General features: G+C 48.4%; 2 long non-coding RNA genes across 2 annotated transcripts in view; one reads left to right on the top strand and one right to left on the bottom strand.

The window, feature by feature from the left end:
- LOC142590550 (uncharacterized) overlaps positions 1–8,153 on the bottom strand; it is a 53,710-nt gene extending 45,557 nt beyond the window's left edge. Inside the window, exon 1 of the long non-coding RNA XR_012830174.1 lies at positions 7,997–8,153. This is a non-coding gene — a long non-coding RNA (uncharacterized LOC142590550). The remainder of the gene's footprint in view (positions 1–7,996) is intronic.
- The window catches only part of LOC142590551 (uncharacterized), a 39,435-nt gene continuing 14,670 nt past the window's right edge, over positions 1,050–25,814 (top strand). The window contains exons 1-2 of the long non-coding RNA XR_012830175.1: positions 1,050–4,904; positions 9,325–9,357. This is a non-coding gene — a long non-coding RNA (uncharacterized LOC142590551). The remainder of the gene's footprint in view (positions 4,905–9,324; positions 9,358–25,814) is intronic.

Raw genomic sequence — 25,814 nt, 5'->3', positions numbered from 1 at the left:
GGAATACCACCCGTGCATAAGCTTACCCATGTCATGGCTCCATAACCCGTCAACAAGGCAAAAAAGCTCCGTTAGTACACATCTGCACCTCCAGTACACTTAAATTATTACCTAACATAAAGCAAACCAAAAACCGAGTTCTAAAATGACGCGGTTAGCCACGAAACTTAGCCAAAATATCCAAAATCGGATGCGAGACCCTCGCCGCGGAAACTTCACGGCTAATTGACATGGTGGTGAGTGCGCCCAGACACGGAAAAAAAGAAAAAAAAGAATAGATGAGCACGAAAAATACCACCTGACGGCGCTCAACCAATTGGAAGACGCAAACCTCCTCTCAAGCTCCTCGCAGCACCGGCGGCTGCAAGGTAAAGGCATGTCGCTACCTTTAGGTTTTACTCACGTACCTTAGCGGGGCCTACGCGGTGCAGCCTCCTGGTGGCGCAGAGCTTAGCGAACCAAACACACTGCTCCTATGGCCGTAACGAATTCTAAAACATTTAAAGCATTTAAAAAGACAATCTGATTACTATTACGCTCCTGCCGAAAATTAATACCAGCAGCAAATTAGAATGGACTTGGTTTCGGCTATATTAGCTCTGTGTTTGTCTGGTTGGGTTATGTGCCATCAGGTGGCTTTACTGTACAGGCAGTCCACGTTTGCGCCTCCGCTCTTCCGGTAAAACGTCCACACCGAATGCGCTTGCGCTTGCGTTTGGCTGCATACTGGACATGCTAAACCTATTACGGCGAAGCTCTTAACCTCTGCGTCCCCCACGTTCATATGTGTGACAAGAGTACGTGCGCTGGTCCCCCAGTTAGTGCAAAGCCGGATATGTGTTGCCATTGGGCTACCCTACCTGGCTTCTGTGTGTATCGGCGAAAGGAATATGTGTGCCGATCCCGAAGTTAGTGCAATACCGGGACGACCCCTTGCGGAGATGACATAGGCTTCAAGAACTCCTCCAACTTCTAAAATTATGCTTGACTTCTTGTGTCCAAACAGCACCACCTAAATTTTACATTTTAAGAAAAACACCATGTATACATTAGAAAGTACCCTTAATGTAGCGAGCTGGACTTCCGCGCTTTATTTGTTTCAAATCCTGTTTAACGAATAATAAGAGGCGCCTGTACACGTTGCCTGCTGCCTTGTGGTGACAACGGCATGCGCGTCGGATGGGCCGGCGCGGGCGCAGCAGCGGTTGCGGCAGATGCGTGGTAGGTACGGTGACCGCGGCGGCGCTTGTGTCATCGTAGTATGGAGCCGAATCGGAATGTATGATTTCGATCCGATTATTTCGAGTGAAATGTATAACGTATGCTGCCCATGTATGCAGCCTAAACTGTTTCGCTGATAATAAGTCCCATTATGAATGCTCCTGCGCCAAGAATTTTTCAAACAAAGCTTGTTTTGGCTGAAGTTTCGCTCGCATTGTGGTGGTCACGTAAAAAAACCGAAGTTCTTTCCAGAGTAGAGCAGTTGCGGGAAAGGGTACTTTGACCAATTGACATCTGCGCAGGCGCCGGACGTGAGTTATTAACAAGCATTCCACATGTATAAGCGTCTTCTCAGGCCACGCCCGCAACCAGTCAGAGCCGTTTCGTTTCCGCTGTGGAGGGAACGGGCAGCAACATGTTTTGCGTAGGATGTCCCGGTTTCGTTTCCATTCAGTTCACTCTCGGAAAACGGATGGGACGGCCACACGTTGTGCGCTCTCCCAAGGAAAAGGCAGCCTTTGACGAGCAGCGGCTAGAAGTCGCCCTTGAAATTGTTCGCCGTCGGCGCACCGATCTAGCCTCTAGAGCCGACCGAGTCCACGCAGTCTGACAACAATGAAAAGAATATCCTGAGCTGAGCAAGTGGGAGGTTGAAGAAATCTCGCACTGTTAAGTGCAGGTTACTTAAACATGACGAAGGTCAGGTACACGCAGCACAAGCTTGGCTAACCCGCATTTTTTTGGTAAGGGAAGAATTGGCTATTTGTTTTAAAGCGAACCTGTGTATGGCTTGGATATGGCAAAAAATGTGTCCCGAGATCTTGACAAAAACAAATCACCAGGTGGGCCGATTCTGGTGGTAGTGCAGAACGGGTTCAAGCTCAATAGCACGTATCCCTGTGGGATCGACGAGTGTAGAAACGCCAGTGTACATGTATACAGTAAAAAAAAGAAAAACGTAAAAAAATCAGAAAAATAAAGGAAATTGAAAATGAACGTAAGAAAATCAAAAAGGAAATGATACAAACAATTTACAGAAACGACGAAACAAACAACGAAGTTATGATGGTCACAAAAACACGCTGGAGCGATGAAAGCTGTTGCCAAAGCGCTAGTCTATGACTATGCGTGTGCAAACGTGAGTTTATATGTAGAAAGTAAAAAAAATTATAAGTAAAAATAAGAAAATGGAAAAATAGGAAGAAAACTAAAGAGATAGAAATATAAAATACAAAGAAGGCGAAAAAGAAACAATGAAGTTATGTGTTCGTGCCTTCATTCAAATTATATAGCGCGACCACCATATCGAACTTGATGTGGCTATAGAGCAATACAGTTTGGCTGATCATCCATTTTCACAGAGTGCAGGGGCTGTGTATTTTTTGGGGTCTTAATGCTCAAGGGTGGAGTGAGGTACGGCCTCAAGCGCGTAGATGCTGTCGCGGACTGGAAACCGACAGTACGATGTGCTTCAGCCACACCGCTCGCATGTTGTCTTGCAGGGGGACACGAAGTCGGAGCTGGAGATGTGGCCGATTGCTAGATTTGCAGCCCACAACCAAAAGAGGACAATCCACCGTGCTCACGAAAAGAAAGCTCGAGACCAGCACTGAACGCGAAGTTCGCGTGAAAATGGAGAACGTTGTAACACAAGCAGACACTTGCTGTGTACTGAAAGTGCTTGAATGTAGTGGTAAAATGTCGTTGCGTATTTACGCGATAGCGTTAAAGATCTCGTGTCGTGGAAAGTCTGGCATCAGTTTCTGTATCAAACGCGGTCTTCGGCAACGATGTCCGTATGAGAAAAATCATCGAGGAACCGCGCAGACCCTCCGCGCCACGCTGAGGCATTACATAAGCATTTCGATTTCTCAAATTAAGGTTCACGAGAAAATTTATGAACTACGACTTACATGCAAGCAAGAGACAGGATAGCGTCGGATCGTAATTCAATTATACCAGGAACATAATTCTATTGCGCCGAAACTGAAAGAAATCCCTTTTCCAGCTGCCGTTCGAAGTCTGTATTAGCAGGAGCGGCACGCCCCGCTCTGTTCCTTGCAACACCATCCCGATGGCGCTTGCTTCCGCGGATGGATGGTTGTTATGAGCGTCCCCTTTGGAACGGGGTAGTGGGTTGCACCACCAAGCTCGTGTTATTTTATTGCCTAAAGTCCTACCTATGTTAAAGAAGAAAGAGAAAGAAAATCACGATGGAATTCCCATAAAAAAAGTTTCGAAACCCCTACAGCAATTTTTTTTGTACGCCTCCCTTGCATGTCGATTTCCACATTCTATTCCACCGATCTTCCAATCGCCTCTTACAAATCTCTATTGCAGACATGTTTACTTTCCCCCTGCTCTCGTTGAACCCAAGGGTTTCAAGAAGGCCAATAGTGCTTAAATCGACGCTGGTAACATACCTTCACATTCTAATAAAACATGCTCCATCGTTTCGCTACTTTTATCGCCGAGAGCACATGCTTCTTATTCCTTGTTTTATCTCGCTTTACAACTGCGTCTTCTAAGGAATCCTGATCTCGCTTCGAACAGAAGTGAGTTTCCCTTAGAGTTATCATAACATGTTTCTTTTCTGATTTCGTTTTTTCATCTTAAGTAGTTACTCATATCAGGTTTCTTTTCTATTGCCCTGACCCCTGAGATTATCAGAGTCTTTCTGACTATATCTTCGCATTCACATTCTTCACTTCACATATCTTCACATTCTAATAAAACGTGCTCCATCGTTTCCCTTGTTTTACCGCCGGGAGCACATGCTTCTTTTTCTTTGTTTTATCTCTCTTTACAAGTGCGTCTTCTAAGGAATCCTGATGTCGCTTCGTACAGAAGTGAGTTTCCCTTAGAGTTATCATAAATTTTCTTTCCTAGTTTCGTTTTTGCCTCTTAAGTAGTTACTCATGGCAGGTTTCTTCTCCATTTCCCTGACCCATGAGATTATCAGAGACTCTCTGGCTACATATTCGCATTCACATTCTTCACTTTAAATTGCTTTATGCCATCAGGTTTTTTCTCTGTCCATATCGTCAACAGCAATTTGCCAATATCCCGAACGAAGATCAATAGACGCGAAAAAGCTGGAACCGTGCAGGCAGTCAAGGGCGTCGTCTATAAGTGGTAGCGGGTAGACGTCCTTCTTTGTAATGCTGTTCAGATGACAGTAGTCTACACAGAAGCGCCACGAGCCGTCCTTCTTCTTAACCAACACCACAGGTGACGCCCAGGGACTCGATGAACGCTCAATGATGTTTTTATCGAGCATTTTGTTCACTTCATCTTGAATTACTCGGCGTTCCGACACATAAACTCGATACGGTCGTCGGTGAATAGGCGCAGCATCGCCAGTAAGAATCCGATGCTTGACCGCGAGCGTCTGGCCTAAAGGGCGATCGAAGTCGAAAATATAGCGGTAGGACGATAACACTTCGCAAAGGTCTTCAGCCTGTGTAGAGGAAAGGTCTGTCGCAACCATGTTCTCTATGTTGGGATCGACGCCCGAGGCTGGCGCGAGGGGCATGCTAAGCTCGCGAGAACTATCGGTCGATAACGCCGCCACGTGTTGGTCGCCGAGACAATCAATGGTGGCAAGGCAAATACCTTGCGGTAGAATTTGCTTTGCCAATCCAAAGTTACAGACAGGCATGCGAGTTTGGTTCGCAGTAAAGGTAAGTATACAGTGAGGCACGGTGACGTCATACTGTATTGGGATGTCGGGCAGAGGAGTGACGAGGTACTCGCAATCAGGAACTCGTGGGAAAGACAACAGTTCAACGTAGGCTATGGACTTTGGTGGCAGGCGAAGAAAGCCGGTGGAGCGTAAGCAGCAGTGGGGTGCGTCAGAAGGTTCTGCGAGCATCGGCAACTCAAGGCGAAGGGTACTGGAAGAGCAGTCAATAAGAGCAGAATGGGCGGAGAGAAAATCGAGGCCGAAAATGAGGTCGTGGGGGCAATGAGGAATTACGGTGAAGAGGACAGGAGTGTGGCGGCCGGCGATGCTAACACGTGCCGTACATATGCCGATGATAGGCACAGTACCGTCATCCGCAACGCGGACGAGGCGTGCCGAGGCTGGGGTGAGGAGCTTGTTCAGTCTTCGTCGGAAGGCAGCACTCATAATAGAAAGAAGTGCTCCTGTATTGATGAGTGCGGTGACAGGATAGCCGTCAACGTCAACGTCAAGAAGGTTTCGGTTCTTGAGTAACGTGAGCAGAGGATTTGAGGGCAGGGTTGACAACGCAGCTTCACCTCCAGAAGCTGCGGTGCTTAGTTTTCCGGCTGAGTCCTGGAAGCGATAGGCAGCGAAGAGAAGCGGCAGGGTTGGGGCGAACGGGACTGCTGGCGTCGAGGTGAGGGCGAGCGGCTGTAGCGAAGGTTCGGAGCAGGGGCATCAGCGGTGGTGGGTTCATGTCGGGTGGCATAGGGTACTGAAGGTCCAAAGGCGCGGGAATAAGTGGCAGCGTCAGTCCGAGGAGGTGGTGGCTATTGGGTGCGGCAGTGACGGGCGATGTGGCCGATGCGACAATAGTGGAAGCAGATCGGACTGTCATCAGTGTACACCATTGACACGGGTTGCAGCGAGATGTGTCAGAAAAGGACTGCCGGGGACGAGGAGGGCCGCTAGATAACTGGGGAACGCTGGGTCGAGACGTAGAACACACGGTGTTCAGACCCATGTTTTCAAGTTCCTGTCTGACGACAGAGTGAATGATCGCAATGGTGGTTGCTGGCGGATCGGGAGGCGTCGTGGAGAAGGCTGGCGAACAGGCGGCCTCGAGTTCGCGGCGAACAATACGGGTGACGTCGTCACAGGTGGTGGTCTGAAGCGGTCGACCCTCACATGTCCACGTAGTAGCAGTGTTGGTTAGCCGCGCAAAGTGGTGTGGGATATGGCGGCTCTTAGCCTGTTCAAGGCGACGGCATTCTTTTATAATGGCGTCGATAGTCGAGACGTTGCTGAAAACAAGCAAATTGAAAGTGTCGTCGGCGATGCCTTTTAGCACATATGCCACTTTATCTGCTTCGGACATATTATCGTCAGCTTTACGGCATAGAGCCAAAACGTCGAGGATGTAGGAAACGTATGGCTCTGTAGATGACTGAACACGAGATGCAAGAGCCTTTCTCGCGGCAGCCTTGCGCCCAATGGGGTCACCGAACATTTCCCGTAGCTTTTCTTTGAGACTGTCCCAACTGGTTCTTTCGTCATCTACGTTTGGCGTCACACGCGTGGCGTGCCGCCACGCCACATTGGCGGGCATAATCGTTGGGTCCCACCTGTTGTTAGCACTGGCGTGTTCATAGAGCTTGATCCAGTCGTCGGCATCCTGTCCCTCCAGGCCAGAGAACACACCTTGGTCACGATGTGGGGCAACCGTGACGATTGGAGCAGTCGGACAAGCCGAAGCCATTGCAGAGGCGGGCTCGTCACCGGGAGGCATGGTGACAAGCTCGGTGTGCCGACCACTTGGGAGTTCCGTGGTGAGGACGGGGATCGCTGACCTCCACCAGAAATGTTACGTGTGGACATACACAGAAGAAAGATGCTATGAAAAGTGGCAGCCAGGCTGACACTCGATCGTGCCAAGGCTCCGACCAACTTCTTCGTCGTTCTCGCGGCGGCTCGTCTCTTAAACATTGCTCGATGATATCGTAATAACATCTTCACATTCTAATAAAAGGTGCTCCAACGTTTCTCTAGTTTTACCGGCCGGAGCACATGCTTCTTTTGCTTGTTTTATCTAGCTTTACAAGTGCGTCTTCTAAGGAACCCTGATCTCGCTTCGAAGAGACGTGAGTTTCCCTTAGAGTTATCATAAATTGTTTCTTTCCTGATTTCGTTTTTTATCTTAAGTAGTTACTCATGGCAGGTTTATATTCCATTGCCCTGACCCATGAGATTATCAAAGTCTCTCTGACTTTCAGCTTGACTTTTCGAAGTGGTGCCGCCTGCCGCGGTAGCGCGGTTCACCAGAAAGGTCGCCTTCGTGAATAGCGTTCTCCGCCAGTGTATCCCGGATAGCCTTATGGTTACCTAAGCTGCAGTTTGCTGGGAAGCGTGAGAACCAGTAAGGGATCTGTGTATGCTATCACGTTCTACTCTCAAAGATGAAGCCAAAGCGTCTTTCAAGTTTTTGTCTCCCTGTTAATTGATTTCTAGAGACAAAATAACCGACGTTCTAACTATTAGTGGAAAACATTTTTTCACCATCAAGTTCCAAAAATTAACAATGGCGTGACCTGGGTAGCCAATCGTATAGCTCGCTCAACTAACATCAATTAGGATGCGGCGGCTGAAAACGCACGGCAGCGGTGCCGCTGCGATTCCCAGCGATGCGCATGATTAAAACCTTATAATTTACACGTTTTCGAGGAGCGCTATAATGCGTAAATAGTTCACAAGGACGTACTCTAACGAATCAGTACATTGGCAACCGCAAATGTAATGTAACGCATGCCTGGTGATGGAGAGATTTGCATGTGGTCTCTTATTGCGTTCAATTAATAGTAGTTGTAATCATCTAGTGCACATCCGTAATACATCAGACAATAGCGGGTTGTAGTTTGAAAGAACTGAACACTTCATTCTTTACAAATTTCTCACGCGCATCAAGCAGTCAATAATGCACAATACATCAAGCGGTGTGGCGGGAATTTTCGACCACAAGAACTTCTCTTTCAAGTATGTAAGCATCGCAATAAATACGAACGCTCCTGTTGAAAGCTTGTGTTTGGCAGAATGGTGCGACAGGTTCCTTACCTTGTAGCCGATTTGGTATGTTTGAAGTTATCTGAGAAGTCACGATGTATTTCACTGAGTCAAGATATTTGCCTTGCTTGCCTGTGCCGAATTAAAGCACAATCCTCAGCACAGCCGTTTATATACAGATACTCAGCGTATATAAATACTAAAGTGAACAATCTTTCAGGCTCCACCGTCACGACGATATATCCATCAAACTTTCTCAGCAGTTTGGCGTACCACAATATTCCGCATGCATTTTTGACTTTACTACACATACGTTGATTGATGTTATCTTTTGCCTGTTTAACGTCACACACTTTTAAATTTCTTTTTGCATATGCTTACGGCTAAATATATTCAGAGGGAACGGCGAACAAAGACTCTATAAAATATTATTTTGGGAGCTGGATGTTGGAGCCGATCATGGAGAGAGAGGATTGTTAAACAGAGGGGCGGTCTTTCCTGCACTACGGACAAGATAAGGCGCCTAAAAGTTTATAGAGTGATGGAGGAAAAGTTCACATCACGCCTCCACGCAGACGAAAAAGCGTCTATTTTCAAGTCAGTTGTATTTCACCGGTGCATATTCAGAAACGCATCAACAGTTTTGTGCCTTTGTAAGGGTGTCGGAACCGAAGGTGCACCAGAAACCATAACCGAACCGAAATTCTATCCCGAACTGAAATTCTTTGAACGTGCCTGGACCGAAACTGAACCTGAACTGAAAGATATAATAACCGTTACCGGTACGCCGTGAAACAGTTTAAGTATATAGAATGCAAACGGGGGTATCATCATCATCATCAGCATCATCATCATCCTGGTTACGCCCACTGCAGGGCAAAGGTCTCTCCCATACATATCCGACTACCCCGGTCATGTACAAATTGTGGCCATGTTGTCTCTGCAAACTTCGTAATCTCATCCGTCCACCTAACTTTCTGCCGCCCTCTGCTACGCTTCCCTTCCCTTGGAATGCAGTCCCTAGCCCTTAATGACCATCGGTTATCTTCCCTCTTCATTACATGTCCTGCCCATGCCCATTTCTTTTTGTTGATTCCAACTAAGATATCATTAACTCGCGTTTGTTCCCTCACCCCAATCTGCATTTTTCTTATCCCTTAACGTTACACCTATCATTCTTTCCATAGCTCGTTGCGTCGTTCTCAATTTAGGTAGAACCCTTTTCGTAAGCGTCCAGGTTTCTGCCCCGTACGTGTGTACTGGTAAGACGCAGCTGTTATATACTTTTCTCTTGAGGGATAATGGCAACCATGTGTTCATGATCTGAGAAAGCCTACCAAACTCACCCCAGCCCATTCTTATTCTTCTGATTATTTCAGTCTCATGATCCGGATCCGCAGTCACTACCTGTCGTTAGTAGATGTATTCCTTTACCACTTACAGTGCCTCACTACCTATCGTAAACTGGTGTTCTGTTCCGGCGCTGTTAAACATTACTTTAGTTTTCTGCAGATCAATTTTTAGACGCACCCTTCAGCTTTGCCTTTCCAGGTCAGGGAGCAAGCATTGCAGTTGGTCCCTTGAGTTACTAAGCAAGGCAATATCATCAGCGCATCGCAAGCTACTAAGGTATTCTTTATTCACTCTTATCCCCAATTCTTCCCAATCCAACTCTCTGAATACCTCCTGTAAACACGCTGTGAATAGCATTGGAGAGATCGTACCTCCCTGCCTGAGGTCTTTCTTTATTGGGATTTTGTTGCTTTCATTATGGAGGACTACGGTAGATGTGGAGCCGCTATAGTTATCCTTCAGTATGTTTACATACGGTTCGTCTACATCCTGATTCCGCAATGCATCCATGACTGTTGAGGTTTCGACTGAATCAAACGCTTTCTCGTAATCAATAAAAGCTATATATAAGGGCTGGTTATACTCCGCACATTTCTCTATCACCTGAATGATAGTGTGAATATGGTCTATTGTTGTGTAGCCTTTACGGAATCCTGTCTGGTCCTTTGGTTTCCGGAAGTCTAAGGTGTTCCTGATTCTATTTGCAATTACCTTAGTAAATACTTTGTAGGCAACGGCCAGTAAGCTGATCGGTCTATAATTTTTCATGTCTTTGGCGTCCCCTTATGAATTAGGATTATGTTAGCTTTTTTTCGAGATTCCGGTACGCTTGAAGTCATGAGGCATTGCGTATACAGGGTGGCCAGTTTTTCTAGAACAATCTGCCCACCATCCTACAACAAATCTGCTGTTGCCTGATCCTCCCAGCTGCCTTCCCCTTTGCATAGCTCCCAAGGCTTTCTTTACATCCCCAGCGTTACTTCTGGGATTTCAAATTCCTCTAGACTATTCGCTCTTCCATTATCGTCATGGGTGCCACTGGTACTGTATAAATCTCTATAGAACTCCTCAGCCACTTCAACGATCTCATCCATATTAGTAATGATATTGCTGGCTTTATTTCTTAACGCATACATCGGATTCTTGCCTATTCCTAGTTTCTCCTTCACTGCGTTTAGGCTTCCTCCGTTCCTGAGAGCATGTTCAATTCTATCCATATTATACTTCGTTATGTCAGGTGTCTTACTCTTGTTGATTAACTTCGAAAGTTCTGCCAGTTCTATTCTAGCTGTGAGGTTAGAGCCTTTCATACATTGGCGTTTCTTGATCAGATCTTTCGTCTCCTGCAATAGTGACACGTGCGCTTGTCTTTATCGGGCGACACGTTTTGCCGCCTAACAAATGTTATCGCACAGCGCGGGACGCGCCTGCATGTATCCGAAGTTTCTGGAAAGTTATCGATGCTTCTATCCGCTGTCTGTTGTCGCCGAACCTTGGGTTATCTAATTTCATTGCTTCACGCAAATGGTGTAGAACTTCGTAGAAGGCATGCGGGTCCCGACGATTAGTCAGGAAAATTCGATGACTGCTGTATAAAAGCCGACGCGCTTGACCCGCTGATCAGATTTCCGACGATCGCCGACCGTGTTTGCCGCTATCGTTGTGCTATAAGTGTAGCCTGTTTTTGTGGGCACAGGTTCGCCCAATAAAAATTAGTTTTGTCCTTCACAGTATAGCTACTGTGTTCTTTGACGTCACGACCACGTGACATCTGGTGGAGGTACTTTGCGTTCATGTACCGGACGCCCCCACAAAGCCGTGACCCAAGCCCTCACGCAGAAGACACCAACGTCGCCAAGTAGCCGCAGTCTGCAAGGACTGCCCCGGAGCACGGACTTTTGCCTGAGACGACTAGGAAGATCGCCACCAAGTCCACCCTAATGGCAGCCCCAGCGTCCCCCGTCGTGCTCCAGCAGCCCAGGGAACCTCCGACGTTCCGCGGTTCAACTTTCGAGGACCCGGAAAGCTGGCTTGAGACGTATGAGAGAGTCGCTGCGTTTAACAACTGGAACAGCGACGACGAACTGCGACATGTCTTCTTCGCATTAGAAGACGCGGCCAGGACGTGGTTCGAGAAGAAGATGCCCGAGGAGAAGGAAGTCCGCCTACTCATGCGTGGTGTGAAGGAGGAACTTCTTGCCGAAATGGTACGAAGCCCTCCGACGACCGTCGACGAGTTTCTTCGCGAGGCCACCAGGATCAAGAAGACACTCGAGATGCGAAAGCGGCAATTCGACCGCCGCCCGAACTCGACAAACTACGCCGGAGTTCAGTCACTGGCCACCGACGACCTACGCGAGACTATCCGAGCTGTCGTGCGGGAGGAGCTACAGAAGCTGTTCCCATCATCACAGCCTCAAGTGGCTTCGATTGCCGACGCCGTACGTGAGCAGCTCCAACAACAACTCGGAGTAGCCCCTGCATCGCGGCAGCCTCAGCCGCAAGCGATGACCTACGCCGCCGTCGCCCGCCGTCAGGGTCCCCCTCCACGACTGCGCCAGGGCCCCGTAACGCCGCAATTCCGTCGACCACCACCACCGCCGCCGCCAGCACGCCCACCCGTCGCCCAGCGCAGCTACCCGAGGAAGACAGACGTTTGGCGCGCTCCTGACCACCGCCCGCTCTGCTACCACTGTGGAGAAGCGGGTCATGTCTACCGACGATGCCCATACCGGGAGATGGGACTGCGACGTTTCGCCGTGAACGCTTAGCGCCCGTAGCAAGGTGAACGCCCTGGCGATATCGCCGACTACCTCGCCGCTACTCAGTGGAGCTCTCGACGACCGTCGCGTTCGCCATCACCAGGCCGCTACCTGTAGCCGCAGCGCCGACCATACACTGGCCCAGCCCGGGGCCGGCCAGCGAGCTCGTATCTGGAAAACTAAAAGCAGCAACCGATGGAGGTGCGGTTGCTGTTCGTCGAACTGACGAAGATCCTCCGTCGCCGACGAAGACACCGAAGAAACTGCGTCGACGACATAACGACATGGCGCCGTCCCGGCGAAGTCTGGAAGCAAAGACTACGACGACGCAAGACGACCTGACGACGCGACGTTCCAGCTTCAGTTCAACACGACGCAGCCGTGATCCGACGCCGAGACCTAACTGCAACGCCAGACAAAGAACCACCGACCTCGACGTGCTTCTCGACGGCCACGCAGTTACGGCCTTAGTGGACACAGGGGCTGATTACTCCGTAATGAGTGGACACATCGCTGCCCAGTTGAAGAAAGTTAAAACTGCATGGAAAGGCCCTCAAATTCGAACGGCTGGAGGACATCTCATCACGCCGACTGTAATCTGCTCGGCAAAAATAACCATTCATGACAGGACTTACCCGGCCACCTTCGTTATCCTCCAACAGTGTTCACGAGACGTCATTCTCGGTATGGACTTCCTGAACCAACACGGCGCAATCATCGACCTGAAGTCGAAGTCAATAACGTTGTGGGAAGATAAAGCGATACTGCCGGAGAGCCCTCGTAGGCACCACGCCTTGAGCGTGTTCGAAGGTCAAGTGAGCATCCCGCCTCGCTCCAGCCTTGTTATTTCGGTCGGCACCGAAACACCCGCTGACATAGAAGGCGTCATCGAAGGCGACCAACGTCTACTGCTAGACCGTGAAATTTGCGTCGCAAGAGGGATCGCTCGACTGCATGGAGGGAAAACTGAAGTGTTGCTGACAAACTTCAGCCAGGAGTTCAAGCACATCAACAAGGGCACGATGATCGCGTACATCGAGGAAATCTGGAAACCAGTAATGCTTTTGTCCTCTCGGATTCCGCCGCATCTTCCCCGACAACGATGGTTCCCGAACCAGACTGCGATATTAATCCAAGTCTCCCCGTGATTAAGCAACAGCAGCTCAGAAGTCTGCTCCGACGATACAAAGGCTGCTTTTCGACGTCTTCGGGGATTCGACAAACACCAGTCACCAAGCATCGCATAATCACCGAGGAGTGCACTAGACCACTCCCCCAGAGTCCTTACCTAGTTTCGCCGCGAGAACGTGCAGCTATAAGAGAACAAGTCTACGAAATGCTGCGCAACGACATCACCGAGCCGTCGAAAAGCCCGTGGGCATCCCCTGTTGTCCTGGTAAAAAAAAAGGACAGAACCCTACATTTCTGCGTTGATTATCCTCGTCTGAACAAGATCACGAAGAAGGACGTATGCGCCCTCCCACGAATAGACGACGCATTGGATCGGCTCTGCAACGCTAAATACTTCTCGTCGATGGACCTTAACTCTGGCTATTGGCAAATAGAAGTCGACGAAAGAGATAGCGAAAAGACGGCCTTCATCACCCCAGACGGCATCTACGAGTTCAAGGTTATGCCATTCGCACTGTGCTCGGCGCTTGCAATGTTCCAGCGCGTCATGAACACGGTGTTAGCAGGATTGAAGTGTCAGACCTGTCTCGTTTACTTGGATGACGTCGTCATCTTCGCCGGAAATTTCGACGATCACCTCAAGCGGCTTGCGACAGTACTAGAGGCCATCAAGTCGTCAGGGCTTACTCTGAAGCTGTAAAAATGCCGCTTCGCTTACGATGAGCTTCTGTTCCTAGGCCACGTAATCGGCAAATCTGGTGTCCGTCCAGACCCGCAAAAGACAGTTCCAATGGCACAGTTCCCGCAACCCATCAACAAGAAGGCAGTGCGTAGATTCCTTGGCATGTGTGCCTACTACAGGCGCTTTGTCAAGGACTTTTCACGCATCGCCGAGCCGTTGACACGTCGAACTAAATGTGATGTTGAGTTCAAGTGGGAAACGCCGCAGGCCGACGCATTCGAAGAACTCAAACGACGCATGCAGTCGCCGCCGGTACTTGGGCACTTCGACGAGTACGCCGACACAGAAATCCATACTGACGCCAGTAGCCTAGGCCTCGGTGCCGTTCTAGTCCAGAGGAGAAACGGAGTCGAACCGGTGATAGCTTACGCTAGCCGGTCGCTGTCAAAAGCGGATGGCAACTATTCTGCGACCGAAAAGGAATGCCTCGCCATCGTTTAGGCTACAGCTAAATTTCGCCCTTATCTTTATGGCAGGCCATCAAAAGTCGTCGGTGACCATCACGCATTGTGTTGTCTAGCGAATATAAATGATCCTTCAGGATGACTGGCGCGGTGGAGCCTCAGACTACAAGAATACGACATCACTGTAACCTACAAGTCCGGACGAAAACACTTCGATGCCGATTGCCTATCACGCGCCCTCATTGACCCTGCCGCCGCAAGACGACGAGAATGACGACGCCTTCCATGGAATGATAAGCGCGGAAGACTTCGCTGAACAGCAACGAGCAGACCCGGAGCTAAAAGGCCTCGTCGATTTTTTCGAAGGGCACACCGACGTTGTCCCCAGGGCATTTAAGCGCGGGATATCTTCCTTCACGCTTCAAAACAATCTACTCGTGAAGAACTTCTCACCAGTCCGCGCCAACTACCTTCTTCTTGTCCCGTCAGGACTTCGTCCAGAACTATTGCATGCCCTACATGACGATCCGACCGCTGGACACCTCGGATTTTCCCGGACACTATCGAGGATACAAGAAAAGTATTATTGGCCGCGCCTGACCGCCGACGTCGCCCGTTATGTCAGAACATGCCGAGACTGTCAGCAACGCAAGACACCGCCGACAAGGCCAGCCGGATTACTACAGCCAATCGAGCCTCCTTGCCGACCATTCCAGCAGATCGGGATGGACTTGCTGGGACCCTTTCCGACGTCAACAACCGCAAATAAGTGGATCGTCGTGGCGACGGACTACCTCACCCGCTTCGCTGAAACTAAAGCACTGCCGAAAGGTAGCGCAGCCGAAGTGGCGAAATTTTTTGTCGAAAACATCCTGCTGCGACAAGGCGCCCCAGAAGTCCTCATCACCGACAGAGGAACGGCCTTTACAGCGGAGCTCACCCAAGCCATTCTGAAATACAGTCAGACAAGGCACAGGTGGACAACGGCCTACCATCCCCAGAAGAATGGGCTTACGGAGCGGCTGAATAAGGCCCTCGCCGACATGCTAGCGATGTACGTCGACGTCGAACACAAGACCTGGGATGCCGTCTTGCCGTACGTAACATTCGCTTACAACATGGCGGTGCAAGAAACAACACAGATCACACCGTTCAAGTTGGTTTACGGCAGGGACCCGACGACGACGCTCGATGCCATGTTGCCGCACGTCACTGACAAGGAGAACCTTGACGTCGCTACCTATCTCCAGCGCGCCGAAGAAGCCCAACAGCTCGCCCGCCTGCGGATCAAAACCAGCAGAGGACCGACAGCCGACACTACAACCACCGACGACGTTTCGTCGAGTACCAGCCCGGCGACCGTGTTTGGGTATGGAACCCGATACGCCGACGAGGACTCAGTGAGAAACTACTCCGACGCTATTTCGGACCCTACAAGGTCATCCGACGTATTGGCGCTCTGGACTATGAGGTCGTGCCAGACGGCATTTCTCATTCACCGCGGGCGCCGCGCACGATCTGAAGTGGTCCACGTGGTGCGCCTTAAACCCTTTTACGGACGCTGACGAAATTCATAATTTTTTTGTTTTCTTTGCTACTGGTGTTTTTCTTTCGTTTGTATGTAGCATCGGGTCGATTCTCTTTAAGAGGGGGGTATTGACACGTGTAGTTGTCTTTATCGGGCGACACGTTTCGCCGCCTAACAAATGTTATCGCACAGCGCGGGACGCGTCTGCATGTATCCAAAGTTTATGGAAAGTTATCGATGCTTCTATCCGCTGTCTGTTGTCGCCGAACCTTGGGTTGTCTGATTTCATCGCTTGACGCGAATGGTGTAGAACTTTGTAGAAGGCATGCGGGTCCCGACGATTAGTCAGGAAAATTTTATGACTACTGTATAAAAGCCGATGCAGTTGACCCTCTGATCAGATTTCCGACAATCGCCGACCGTGTTCGCCACTATCGTTGTGCTATAAGTGTAGCCTGTTTTTGTGGGCACAGGTTCGCCCAATAAAAGTTAGTTTTGTCCTTCACAGTATTGCTACTGTGTTCTTTGACGTCACGACCACGTGACAATAGCTTACTGGTATCCTGTGTAATGGAGTTGCTACCGAATACTGTTCCAGATTCCTTAATGATGCCCATAATATTGTCGTTCGTTGCTTCATCACAAAGGTCCTCTTCCTGTGTTAAAGCAGAATACCTGTTCTGTAGCTTGATCCGGAAATCCTCTATTTTCCCTCTTACCGCTAACTCGTTGATCGGCTTCTTATATATCAGTTTCTTCCTTTCCCTCCTCAAATCTAGGCGAATTCGAGTTCTTACCATCCTATAGTCACTGAAGCGAACCTTGCCGACGACGTCCACATCCTGTATGATGCCAGGGTTAGCGCAGAGTATAAAGTCATTTCATTTCTAGTCTGGTCATTCGGGATCCTCCACGTCCGCGTTCGTCTATACTGCTTTCGGAAGAAGGTATTCATTATCCGCATATTCTTCTGTTCTGCAAAGTCTGCTAATAACTCCCCTTTGCTATTCATAGTGCCTATGCCATATTCCCCCACTGCCTTGTCTCCAGCCTGCTTCTTGCCTACCTTGGCATTGAAGTCGCCCATCAGTACAGTGTATATTGTTTTGACCTTACCCATCGCCGATTCCACGTTTTAATAGAAGCTTTCGACTTCCTGGTCATCATGACTGGATGCAGCGGAGTACGCCTGTACGACCTTCAATTTGTACCTGTTTTTAAGGTTTACAACAAGACCTGCCACCCTCTCATTAATGCTATAACATTCCTGTACGTTACCAGCTATATTCTTATTAATCAGGAATCCGACTCCTAGTTCTCGCCTCTCCGTTAAGCCCCGGTTGCACAGGACGTGCCTGTTTTTTAGCACTGTAAATTCTTCATTTCTCCTTCTAACTTCACTGAGCCCGATTATATGACATTAACTGCCCTCTAATTCCTCTAACAGTACTACCAGACTCGCCTCACTAGATAACGTTCTAGCGTTAAACGTTGCCAGGTTCAGATGCTAGGGTTATATACCCCCGGAATGCCCCAGCAGTATACCCCCGGGGTTCAGATTCCGGGGGTTCAAACGGGGGTATATAGGGTGCAATATGCATGAGCGATCCCTCGAAGCAAATAATTTTCAGTCAGCGCACCCCACGTGATTATCGTTCTGGTTCACGACTTGAAGTTTAATGTCGCTGCAGTTGAGCACACGCAAAATAAATACTCGCAAGTGATTGCTATGCTAATATCACTCACGAATGTGATGCGTTTACTACTGAATAACATGGACAATCTGTCTGGTCGGAATGCACTGCAAGTACTGGACACTTCGACTCTAGTACTTCAAAGCCTCGCATAGCACCATGTCCCACACCTCTCCGCCCTTCCACAAGGAAGTCAAGACTGCTTCTCTATTGCAATAGAATGGCTGGGGCCTCAAATCGAGAATTTCAGATTTTACACTCTGCCTTGTATACTCATCGTCGTAATTTGCGAAGCGAACGTTCAGAATGTCACCTGCATTTCTGGTTATAAGGCATTCTCTTCCTGTGTATGTGGTGACGCCAGCGAGGGTATTGTATATATTGGATGCGAACTGGCATGTACAGGGTGTCCCATAACTTGAGCGAAGCATATAAATAGGAAAGGCGCTTCAGAAGCGAATTGAACCGAATGCACACTCTTGGCAATGCCTATAATAACTCAGTCAATCTCTTGTTTCCCCCTAATTCATTAAGTAAGTTTAATTACCCAACATTTTAATTATTGGCTAAGGACCCCAAGTATGATACGCCGATTTGTAGAGCACCTTTACAAACCTCTGATCGAGTCATTAATTTACGATACGTCTCATGTAGTCCTTTGTTCCGGATTGCAAAATAAAGCCCGTGAAATATGAACAAAAGCCACGTCAAAGCGTTTGCGCCGTGCTTTCCTGCTGCTCTCAAGCGTGCGTTCCGTGAACAAGACAACGAGGAAGCGACAAGGCGTTCTTTATCTCATCGCCAGCGCTAGGCCAGCAGCATGCATTTTCGCCGTCATCCGACGGGAGCCGACCTTGTTCCTCGAACGCACGCATGCGAGCAACACTATAACACTGCGCAAGCGCTCACCGTCACAAATACGTCATATCTGGTGGATGTGCTAATGCGTTCACGTACAGAACGCCCCCGCAAAGTTGCGGGGGCATTCTGCCCAAACCACGAAGAGAACACCGATGTCCCCAAGAACCAGTGAGGTAGCCGCATGCTAGAATGACTGCCCCTAGAGCATAGACATTTGCCTGAGATCGCCAGGAAGAACGTTACCAAGTCAACAACCACAATGACATCACCAGTGTCTCCCGTCGTGCCTCAACAGCAGAGGCAACCACCTACCTTCCATGGAGCTTCGTCGGAGAATGAAGAAACCTGGCTCGAGACTTTCTAAAGGATCCCGGTTTTCAAGAACTGGACCTCTGAGTATAAGCTGCGCCACGTGTACGTTTGCTTGGAAGATGCCGCGAGGACATGGTTCGAGAACGGTGTCTACCCTTACAACGTGGGACTTGTTCCGCAGTAACTTCCTGGGGACCTTCGCGAGCATTGTCAGAAAAGAAAGGACCGAAATTCTATTGGAAGACCGAGTGCAGCTAACTAAGGCGGACGTTGCCATCTTTACGAAACAAATGAGCCACCTATTCCGCGACGCCGACCCGGGAATGCCCGAGGAGAAGAAAGGCCGCCTACTCATGCGTGGTGTGAAGGAAGAACTTTTTTCGGAGGAATGGTACGTAGTACGCAAAGCACTGCTTTTTGGTCAACGTAGACATTTGCCCTCCTGAATTCTTTCTTACTGTTTTTGGTGATCTCCGTAGTTTTGCTTTCGTTTCATGCAGTGCTGTCGAAGCCAAAATTCGGCCTTGACTTTCTTTCTGCCCGAGGTTTGATATTCGCGTTACGAATTCCAGCTGCTTTGACACCTAGTCTAACCTAATGATCTATATCCTATGGATCTAGATCTAAATAATCTAGGGCCTAGGGATCTGCTATGTTCCGTGGCTGACAAAAGTATAACATGGGACAACAAATATTCAATATAAACAGGTACAGAGTTGACGTTTAGGAGCGTGCTGGGGTCACTAATGCGTTGGCTTTGTGTATTCCTACAGTGATCACTGTACATCAATAAACATATTTATCCGAGGTGCTGGGATTGCTTCACCGTAATATGTGCAATATATGGGAACGTACTGAACAGAATCAAATTGCCCAGTCTCACGTACAGTCGCGATCAATATGAAGGTGATCGCGCGAGTATCGACCGGCGGGCCTTTCTAGCTGCATAACGGCCGATATCGGAACTGCGACGATAAAGATTGCGTTGCCTTCTTTCCCTCGTAGGCTCTTCCGGGCTACAATCGTCACTCCTTCACTACCTCGCCACCTTTTTCCTGTGTTTGTTCTTTGGGCTTCGGTTTATCTGCATTGTAAATCATTTTTTTCATTATTGCCGATATAGCAGGGGCGGGTCTTTCTGCCGTCACAGGTTTTGATAACACTGTCACTGTTTCTACGGTCCACTTGCGCCGGACTGGTAATGCATAGAAAAAAGAAAAGTCGCCGGGCGTCCTCAGTGTGTAGCTTCCGGCGAGCATGTCAGACTTAGCCTCTTCGTGACACACAAATGCCGTTTCTTTTTTTCCCGCCTTCAGTCGCTCCCAATGTGCCACGGCCGTTAACTGCAGAGGAAAGGAGCGAAATAATCGGTCTAGGAAAGGCAGGCTTCTCTCAGAGAAAAATTGCTGCCATAGTTGGCCGCCCCTAGAAAAGTGTAAACCGTGCCCTCAATGCCTATTTCAGAGAGAACCGTGTAGCGGATGCCCCTCATCGTCGCAGGCCCAGGAAATCGACTGAAGATCAAGACCACCTCATCGTAGCTGCAGCCGTCCAAGACCCCTTCAGAACAGAAAATAAATTGCCGAGCAGCTCGACGTTGATGTTAATCTGCCCACTATTCGAAGGCCACTTCATGAGGCAGGACTGAAGAGTCACGTACACTCTAAGAACAGTTTACACCCTTTGGCTTGCCCCTTCTGCCACACAAAAATAATCGTCATCTGCCTTGATGCGTTTCCTTTCTTTATCGCTGCGAGCCCAGAACTTTCCAGTAACGAATGGCACGCGCGTTATCAGCATAGAACAGTTTACACCCCTTTGGAGTGCCCCTTCTGATAACGCGCGTGCCGTTCGTCACTGGAAAGTTCCGGGCTTGCAGCGATAAAGAAAGGAAACGCATCAAAGCAAATGACGATTATTTTTGTGTGGCAGAAGGGGCAAGCCAAAGGGTGTAAACTGTTCTTAGAGTGTAGCCGCAAGGAAGCCCCTCATTACAGCAGCTCTCCTTCAGAAACGGCTAGAATTTGCCAACCGTCACAGAAACTGGACGTCGCACCAATGGCAGCAAATTGTATTCAGCGACGAGTTCTCCACTTTCTGGAATACTCCGCGTCTGGAGGGCCTCCGGGTCCAGGTAAAATAGTAAGATAAGAATGCGCATGCTTTTGGCGCATTTCAAAATTGATTTTTTCTTTCTATTTTCCGGAAGGTGCGATGAGGACAACATCCTGAACTTTGCTGCCAGCGGACGTGTATCTGAACGTATGCGGTGCCATCAGCTACGCAGGCCTTGGCCCGCTGTAACACATTCCGGGGAGGCTGACAGCTGAAGCATACATAGAAATTTGTAACAGCATTCTTCTCCCATACGCTGCTAATGGACCCTTCCCGGACGGCTGCTTGTATTTTCAACATGACGGGTGCCCTGTACACACTGCATCTGTAGTGCAGGAGTACCTGAACAGCAGTGGCATCGCACAGCTGGAGTGGCCACCGCAGAGTCCGGAGCTCAACATGATTGAAAACATTTGGGGGATTATAAAAGCTAACCTTGCTCGCATGCATCCGGACAGAGGGAGTCCAGAAACATTGTGGCAAGCGGTAGAAGGCGAATGGAATCGCATTCGAGCAGACCCGACCATAGCACAGTCACTCTATGCATCTTTGCCCAGGAGAACTGAAGACTTCCAAAGGAAAGGAGGGCGCCCTATCAAATATTGATAGAAAGTCAGTGCATGTCTGAAGCGGGCATTATCGACAGAGTTTATGTTGAATGTTACGGATGAGTACAGCGTGCTGAAAATTATCCTGTTTTTGCAATGAATAAAATATTGATCAACATTATGCCTTAGTTCGTTGTGACTATTTAATAGCAACTTTTGCGGCTGCAGGCAAAGAATAGAAACGAACGGCAGTGGTAAACACCGAAACAGTTGATTGTATTATAGTATTGTAGTATTGTAGCTACAGGAAAATAAAGGCGCAGTAGTAGATGGCACCCCTGATACCGAAGGGAGTCAAGAAAAGGACGGAGAAATTGCGTAGTAGAGGGCACGGGAACGATGCGGGAGCACTTGAGACTATTTTCGTGCTGTTAATGTGGAAGTGCTGATTCGAGATGTCGCAGATCAGTATCTGATCTTTAATCAGTTGACTTAAATAATCCCAACCATGAGTATTCAATTATCACCCCCCCCCCCCCAAATGACATAGATCATGCCTTCACTTCCTTGATTTTCCTCCATTCACTCTATTGCTAATCGAAGTTCAGGTGTGCAGTTATCCCTTATAGAGAGGTATCGGAGCCCCGTAAGTAATGGGCTAGAGAAAGCACCTTTCCATTCCTATCACCGACTACCTTGGGCGGTTTTCGGTGTCTTTTTTTTTTTCCGGACGCTACCACGTCCGCCGCTTTTTCCTGCCGATGACTCATGTATCGCTTTTGCGTTAATAATTTCGATCAGCTGGGAGCTTCAAAATGAGCTGCCCTCGCAGAGCTAATAGATGCGGCAGTGTGCAGGGCAAATGAGGAATTAAAGAAAAAAGTGAAACCTGGCACTATCGTTACTGAGAAGACTGCCCACTCTTTGTGGAAAAGCCTGAGTGCAACGGAAGCTAGCGTAACTTTATTCCTGAACGGCAAAAAAATGCCCCGCAAGGCGGCTTTTTCTAGCATAGGTTGACGCTCGCATGAATAACTTCCAATTGATTGCGTCCGGTCTAGCAGTATACAAAAGATTACGACAAGTGCGTTTCTACCTGCTGACGCGTAAAAAAAAACGAAATTTGGTACTTGCTAGAAGGTTGTGACAGCATTTCAAGGAACAGCGAAAAGAGAGAGGGAAGCTACGCTGATGTTCCCCTCGCCACGGAGGGTGGTGACGTAACGTGGCGCTGCTCCTTTCCTCGGTCGCCGCTCGAGCGATCACCTTCATATTGATCGCCACTGTACAGCAGCTTGACTTGAGATATTTGGAAGATTCACGGTGTATCATTCGCGTTCGCGCGTTTCAAAGATTTTGCAAAAATGTTGTGACCAGTAGTTACATTGAAGGCAATCAATTTAGCGGCAAGTGAGTACGCTCGAATGGGATCACCCAGCCACAACTTCCCAGTTTTTCCAGATGAGTTCAGTAACGTCCATGCATCACGCTACCGCGATAAAGCTCGAGACTACTGAAACACCTTCGGAAATGGTCTCAGAATCTCTGATAAACGTGAGAGATAGCCAGACAGGTACAGCAAGCCTCCCTTGTAACGTAGCTAGACGCGTGTAATCAGCGAATGTCACCTGACTAATATATGTTTGGTTGACTAACATATACTCTTGGTTAGTAGAATATCGCGACAGTGTCCACACTTTGTTTTGAGAAGAAACTTCGTAGTCGGACACCCGCAAGTGTAAAAAATGAGCCTTTCTTCACTGTTTTGAAACATGCGTTCGGCGTGATCCGGTTCTGCACTGGACTGGTTGCCTTCTATCAGGCTTTCGATCAAGCCACATTTTTTAGCTTTGCACCACATGCGTCACCTTGAAATTATCGTTGGCTCTGAATTGATGCAATGATACAATGCCTAGAAATGCGGCGGAGGCGCGTAACTGAGGAATGAGCAAAGGGAAGGAAGCAAAGAAACATTGGTAGCGGTGACGCAATGTTGGGACGACATTACGCCGTATGATAGCTCAACATCGGAAGCGAGAAAGGTTAGGAGAGTGGAAGTGATGATGTAATGCGGAGACGGCATTATTAAGATTACGCCGTATGACAAAAAAGGTGACGGGGCTTTACTTTACGTATGAACGTATGATAGGTGAATACGAAGAGAGAAAGTCGCAAGGTTCGCAGGTACCATGACGTGGAGAAATCCGGTCAACCGGCCAGAAGCATTCAATCTTACATCTGTGTGATTTGCATTTGTACGACCCCTCCTCCTTTTAAGAAATATTCCATTTATACAGATTTATTTTTTTTCTAGATAGAAACGAATATATACTGTGAGTGGCCCAGCCGTTTACGTATTTATTATGTGAAACTTCAACTGTTGCAACAACCTTTTATATAATCCGTGAGTCCTCTCATAGATCATCAACATGTAACTTGTCTCATGCTATCATATGCTAATGGTCCGCAAGTGGGATAAGCGTAATATATTTCATAACGTAGGAGCATTACTTAAATCAGCAAGCATTTATTGTGCATGAATATGTTATGTGTGTTCGCGTGAAATTACCCCCCTTGATGCACTCCAAATATTTCTCTTTAACTATCAGCCCTGGTATTGCCTTCAATGGCAGCAAAACGTGAAAAGATTACGTGCTTATAAGTGCTCTCTTTTCATTGTGTAATTACAACTACGTTTTAATTCATCAGCAAGTATGATTGCTATGTACGACCTGGCGAGCATAGGACAAAGGATGATGAATGTACTTTCATGATAAGAAAGAAACAGCAGAGCGCTGGAGGTGGTCTTGTAAAGCAAATCCAACGCATGAAAGAAAGTAAATGAAAGGCGCAAAGCGTTAGCATGAGCATGCCGTCTATGTCTGCTTTGTTCTCCTCGTTATGCGCGTCATCTCCTGCTTATTCTATTTTGCAGCACGTTTACGTTCTTCATGCCACACTTAACTGAATACTTCGCACCATCGTATCGGACTATGAATGGGCGTAGTCGTCTCATGCGCGCACCTGCAAGCACCCGGCGCCAACTTGTCGCGCCGGCAGACGGGGAGATGGGGTGAGCGACCGAAGAAAGCGTAGGCGCCGTTGGTACGCACACGCACGCGCACACACGGTTCGCATGACCTCCAACTGTCGTGACTCGGCGACTCGTCGGCGCCTCCCTAAAGACGAGGAGCATTAGGTTCCCGCCCCTTTGGCGCCGTCTGCAAAGGTCTTGCCATGCCTGACCTCGAATGTCTGCGCTTTGCGCTCGCGCCAACAGTTTACACGCAGGCGAAAGGTAACAGTGGCTATGGTGGAAATTAATCTATATACTGAACAATTTCTGTGAACAATCATTTCTTTAAACCTGTATCGGCATTTTGGTTGAATAATCTGATAAAGAAACCGTAGAAAGGCAGACATTCTACTGATATGCACCAAAATCACTTGTTTCGTACAATTTAAGATCGCTCTCTTGTTGTTTCTCAACTATTCCAAAATATAAAATAGGGTAAAAACGCGTGCGCGAACAGCATAACTTATTATTTAACGTCTCAACTCGCGCAACTCTAAGGAAGCTGCTCTACGCCTATCGAGCAAGCCCCGAAAGTTAAAGGGCGAGTGTCAATTGACAAGAGGAAGCCCGCAAGGGGTTTGGGTTGAGGAGATATGTTCCTACGTTTCGTTTTTTCAGTCCTGAAGAAACTAGTAAAATTAGAACATTTCGCAGATTTTATTTCACTTTCATACAAGAGCAGTTTCGGGCGGAAATATCACACACACGGTAAACTGCCCAGAATACCTGTAATCGTAGAATTGACATGAGCATGCATGTAGAACTGAGAATAATAGAATCCGTTGGCTTTCGTGTTTGTGCTATCTTTTGGGACTATTCTTGTTGTTCTGCGAAGTGCCATTATAGTTGACAAGTAGCACTGCTAAGCTCGAGGACACGGATCGGATCCCCGGGCTCGGCGGTCACGTTTTCACGGGGGCGAAATGCCAGAACCTCAGGTGTTCAAATTTAATCCGTAGTCCGCCACTGTGGTGTACCTCTTAATCATATCGTGGTCTTGGGAAGTAATACCCCGGAAATTATTATGTGAGAAGTTCGCTGTATCATGCGTACACCATAAAGACAACATTTCAAAATAATTCCCCCTCCCCCAGCTTGTCCCCGCTCTTGCTACGCCTATGATCACCGGAGAAGTACTTGGTCGAATGCCGGTGGCTTCCTCATGAGCCTGAGTCCTGAAGTCGGCTATTTGTTTTTGTTTCTCGTTGGGCCACCGAAAATCGGGTGTCGGCGTTGTTGGCGTCTGTTAGCAGTGAGTGAAAATTTCCGATAAAGGGCACAAATAGACGATAGTCTACCTGAAAATAAAATTGCGGGGAGAAGATTCGACCCCGGGAACTATG

The sequence above is a fragment of the Dermacentor variabilis genome, chromosome 8 (genome assembly GCF_050947875.1).
Source record: "Dermacentor variabilis isolate Ectoservices chromosome 8, ASM5094787v1, whole genome shotgun sequence".
Classification (NCBI taxonomy): Eukaryota; Metazoa; Arthropoda; class Arachnida; order Ixodida; family Ixodidae; genus Dermacentor; species Dermacentor variabilis.
Note: the sequence above shows the minus strand (reverse complement) of the source record. Positions and strands in the feature narration are given on the sequence as shown.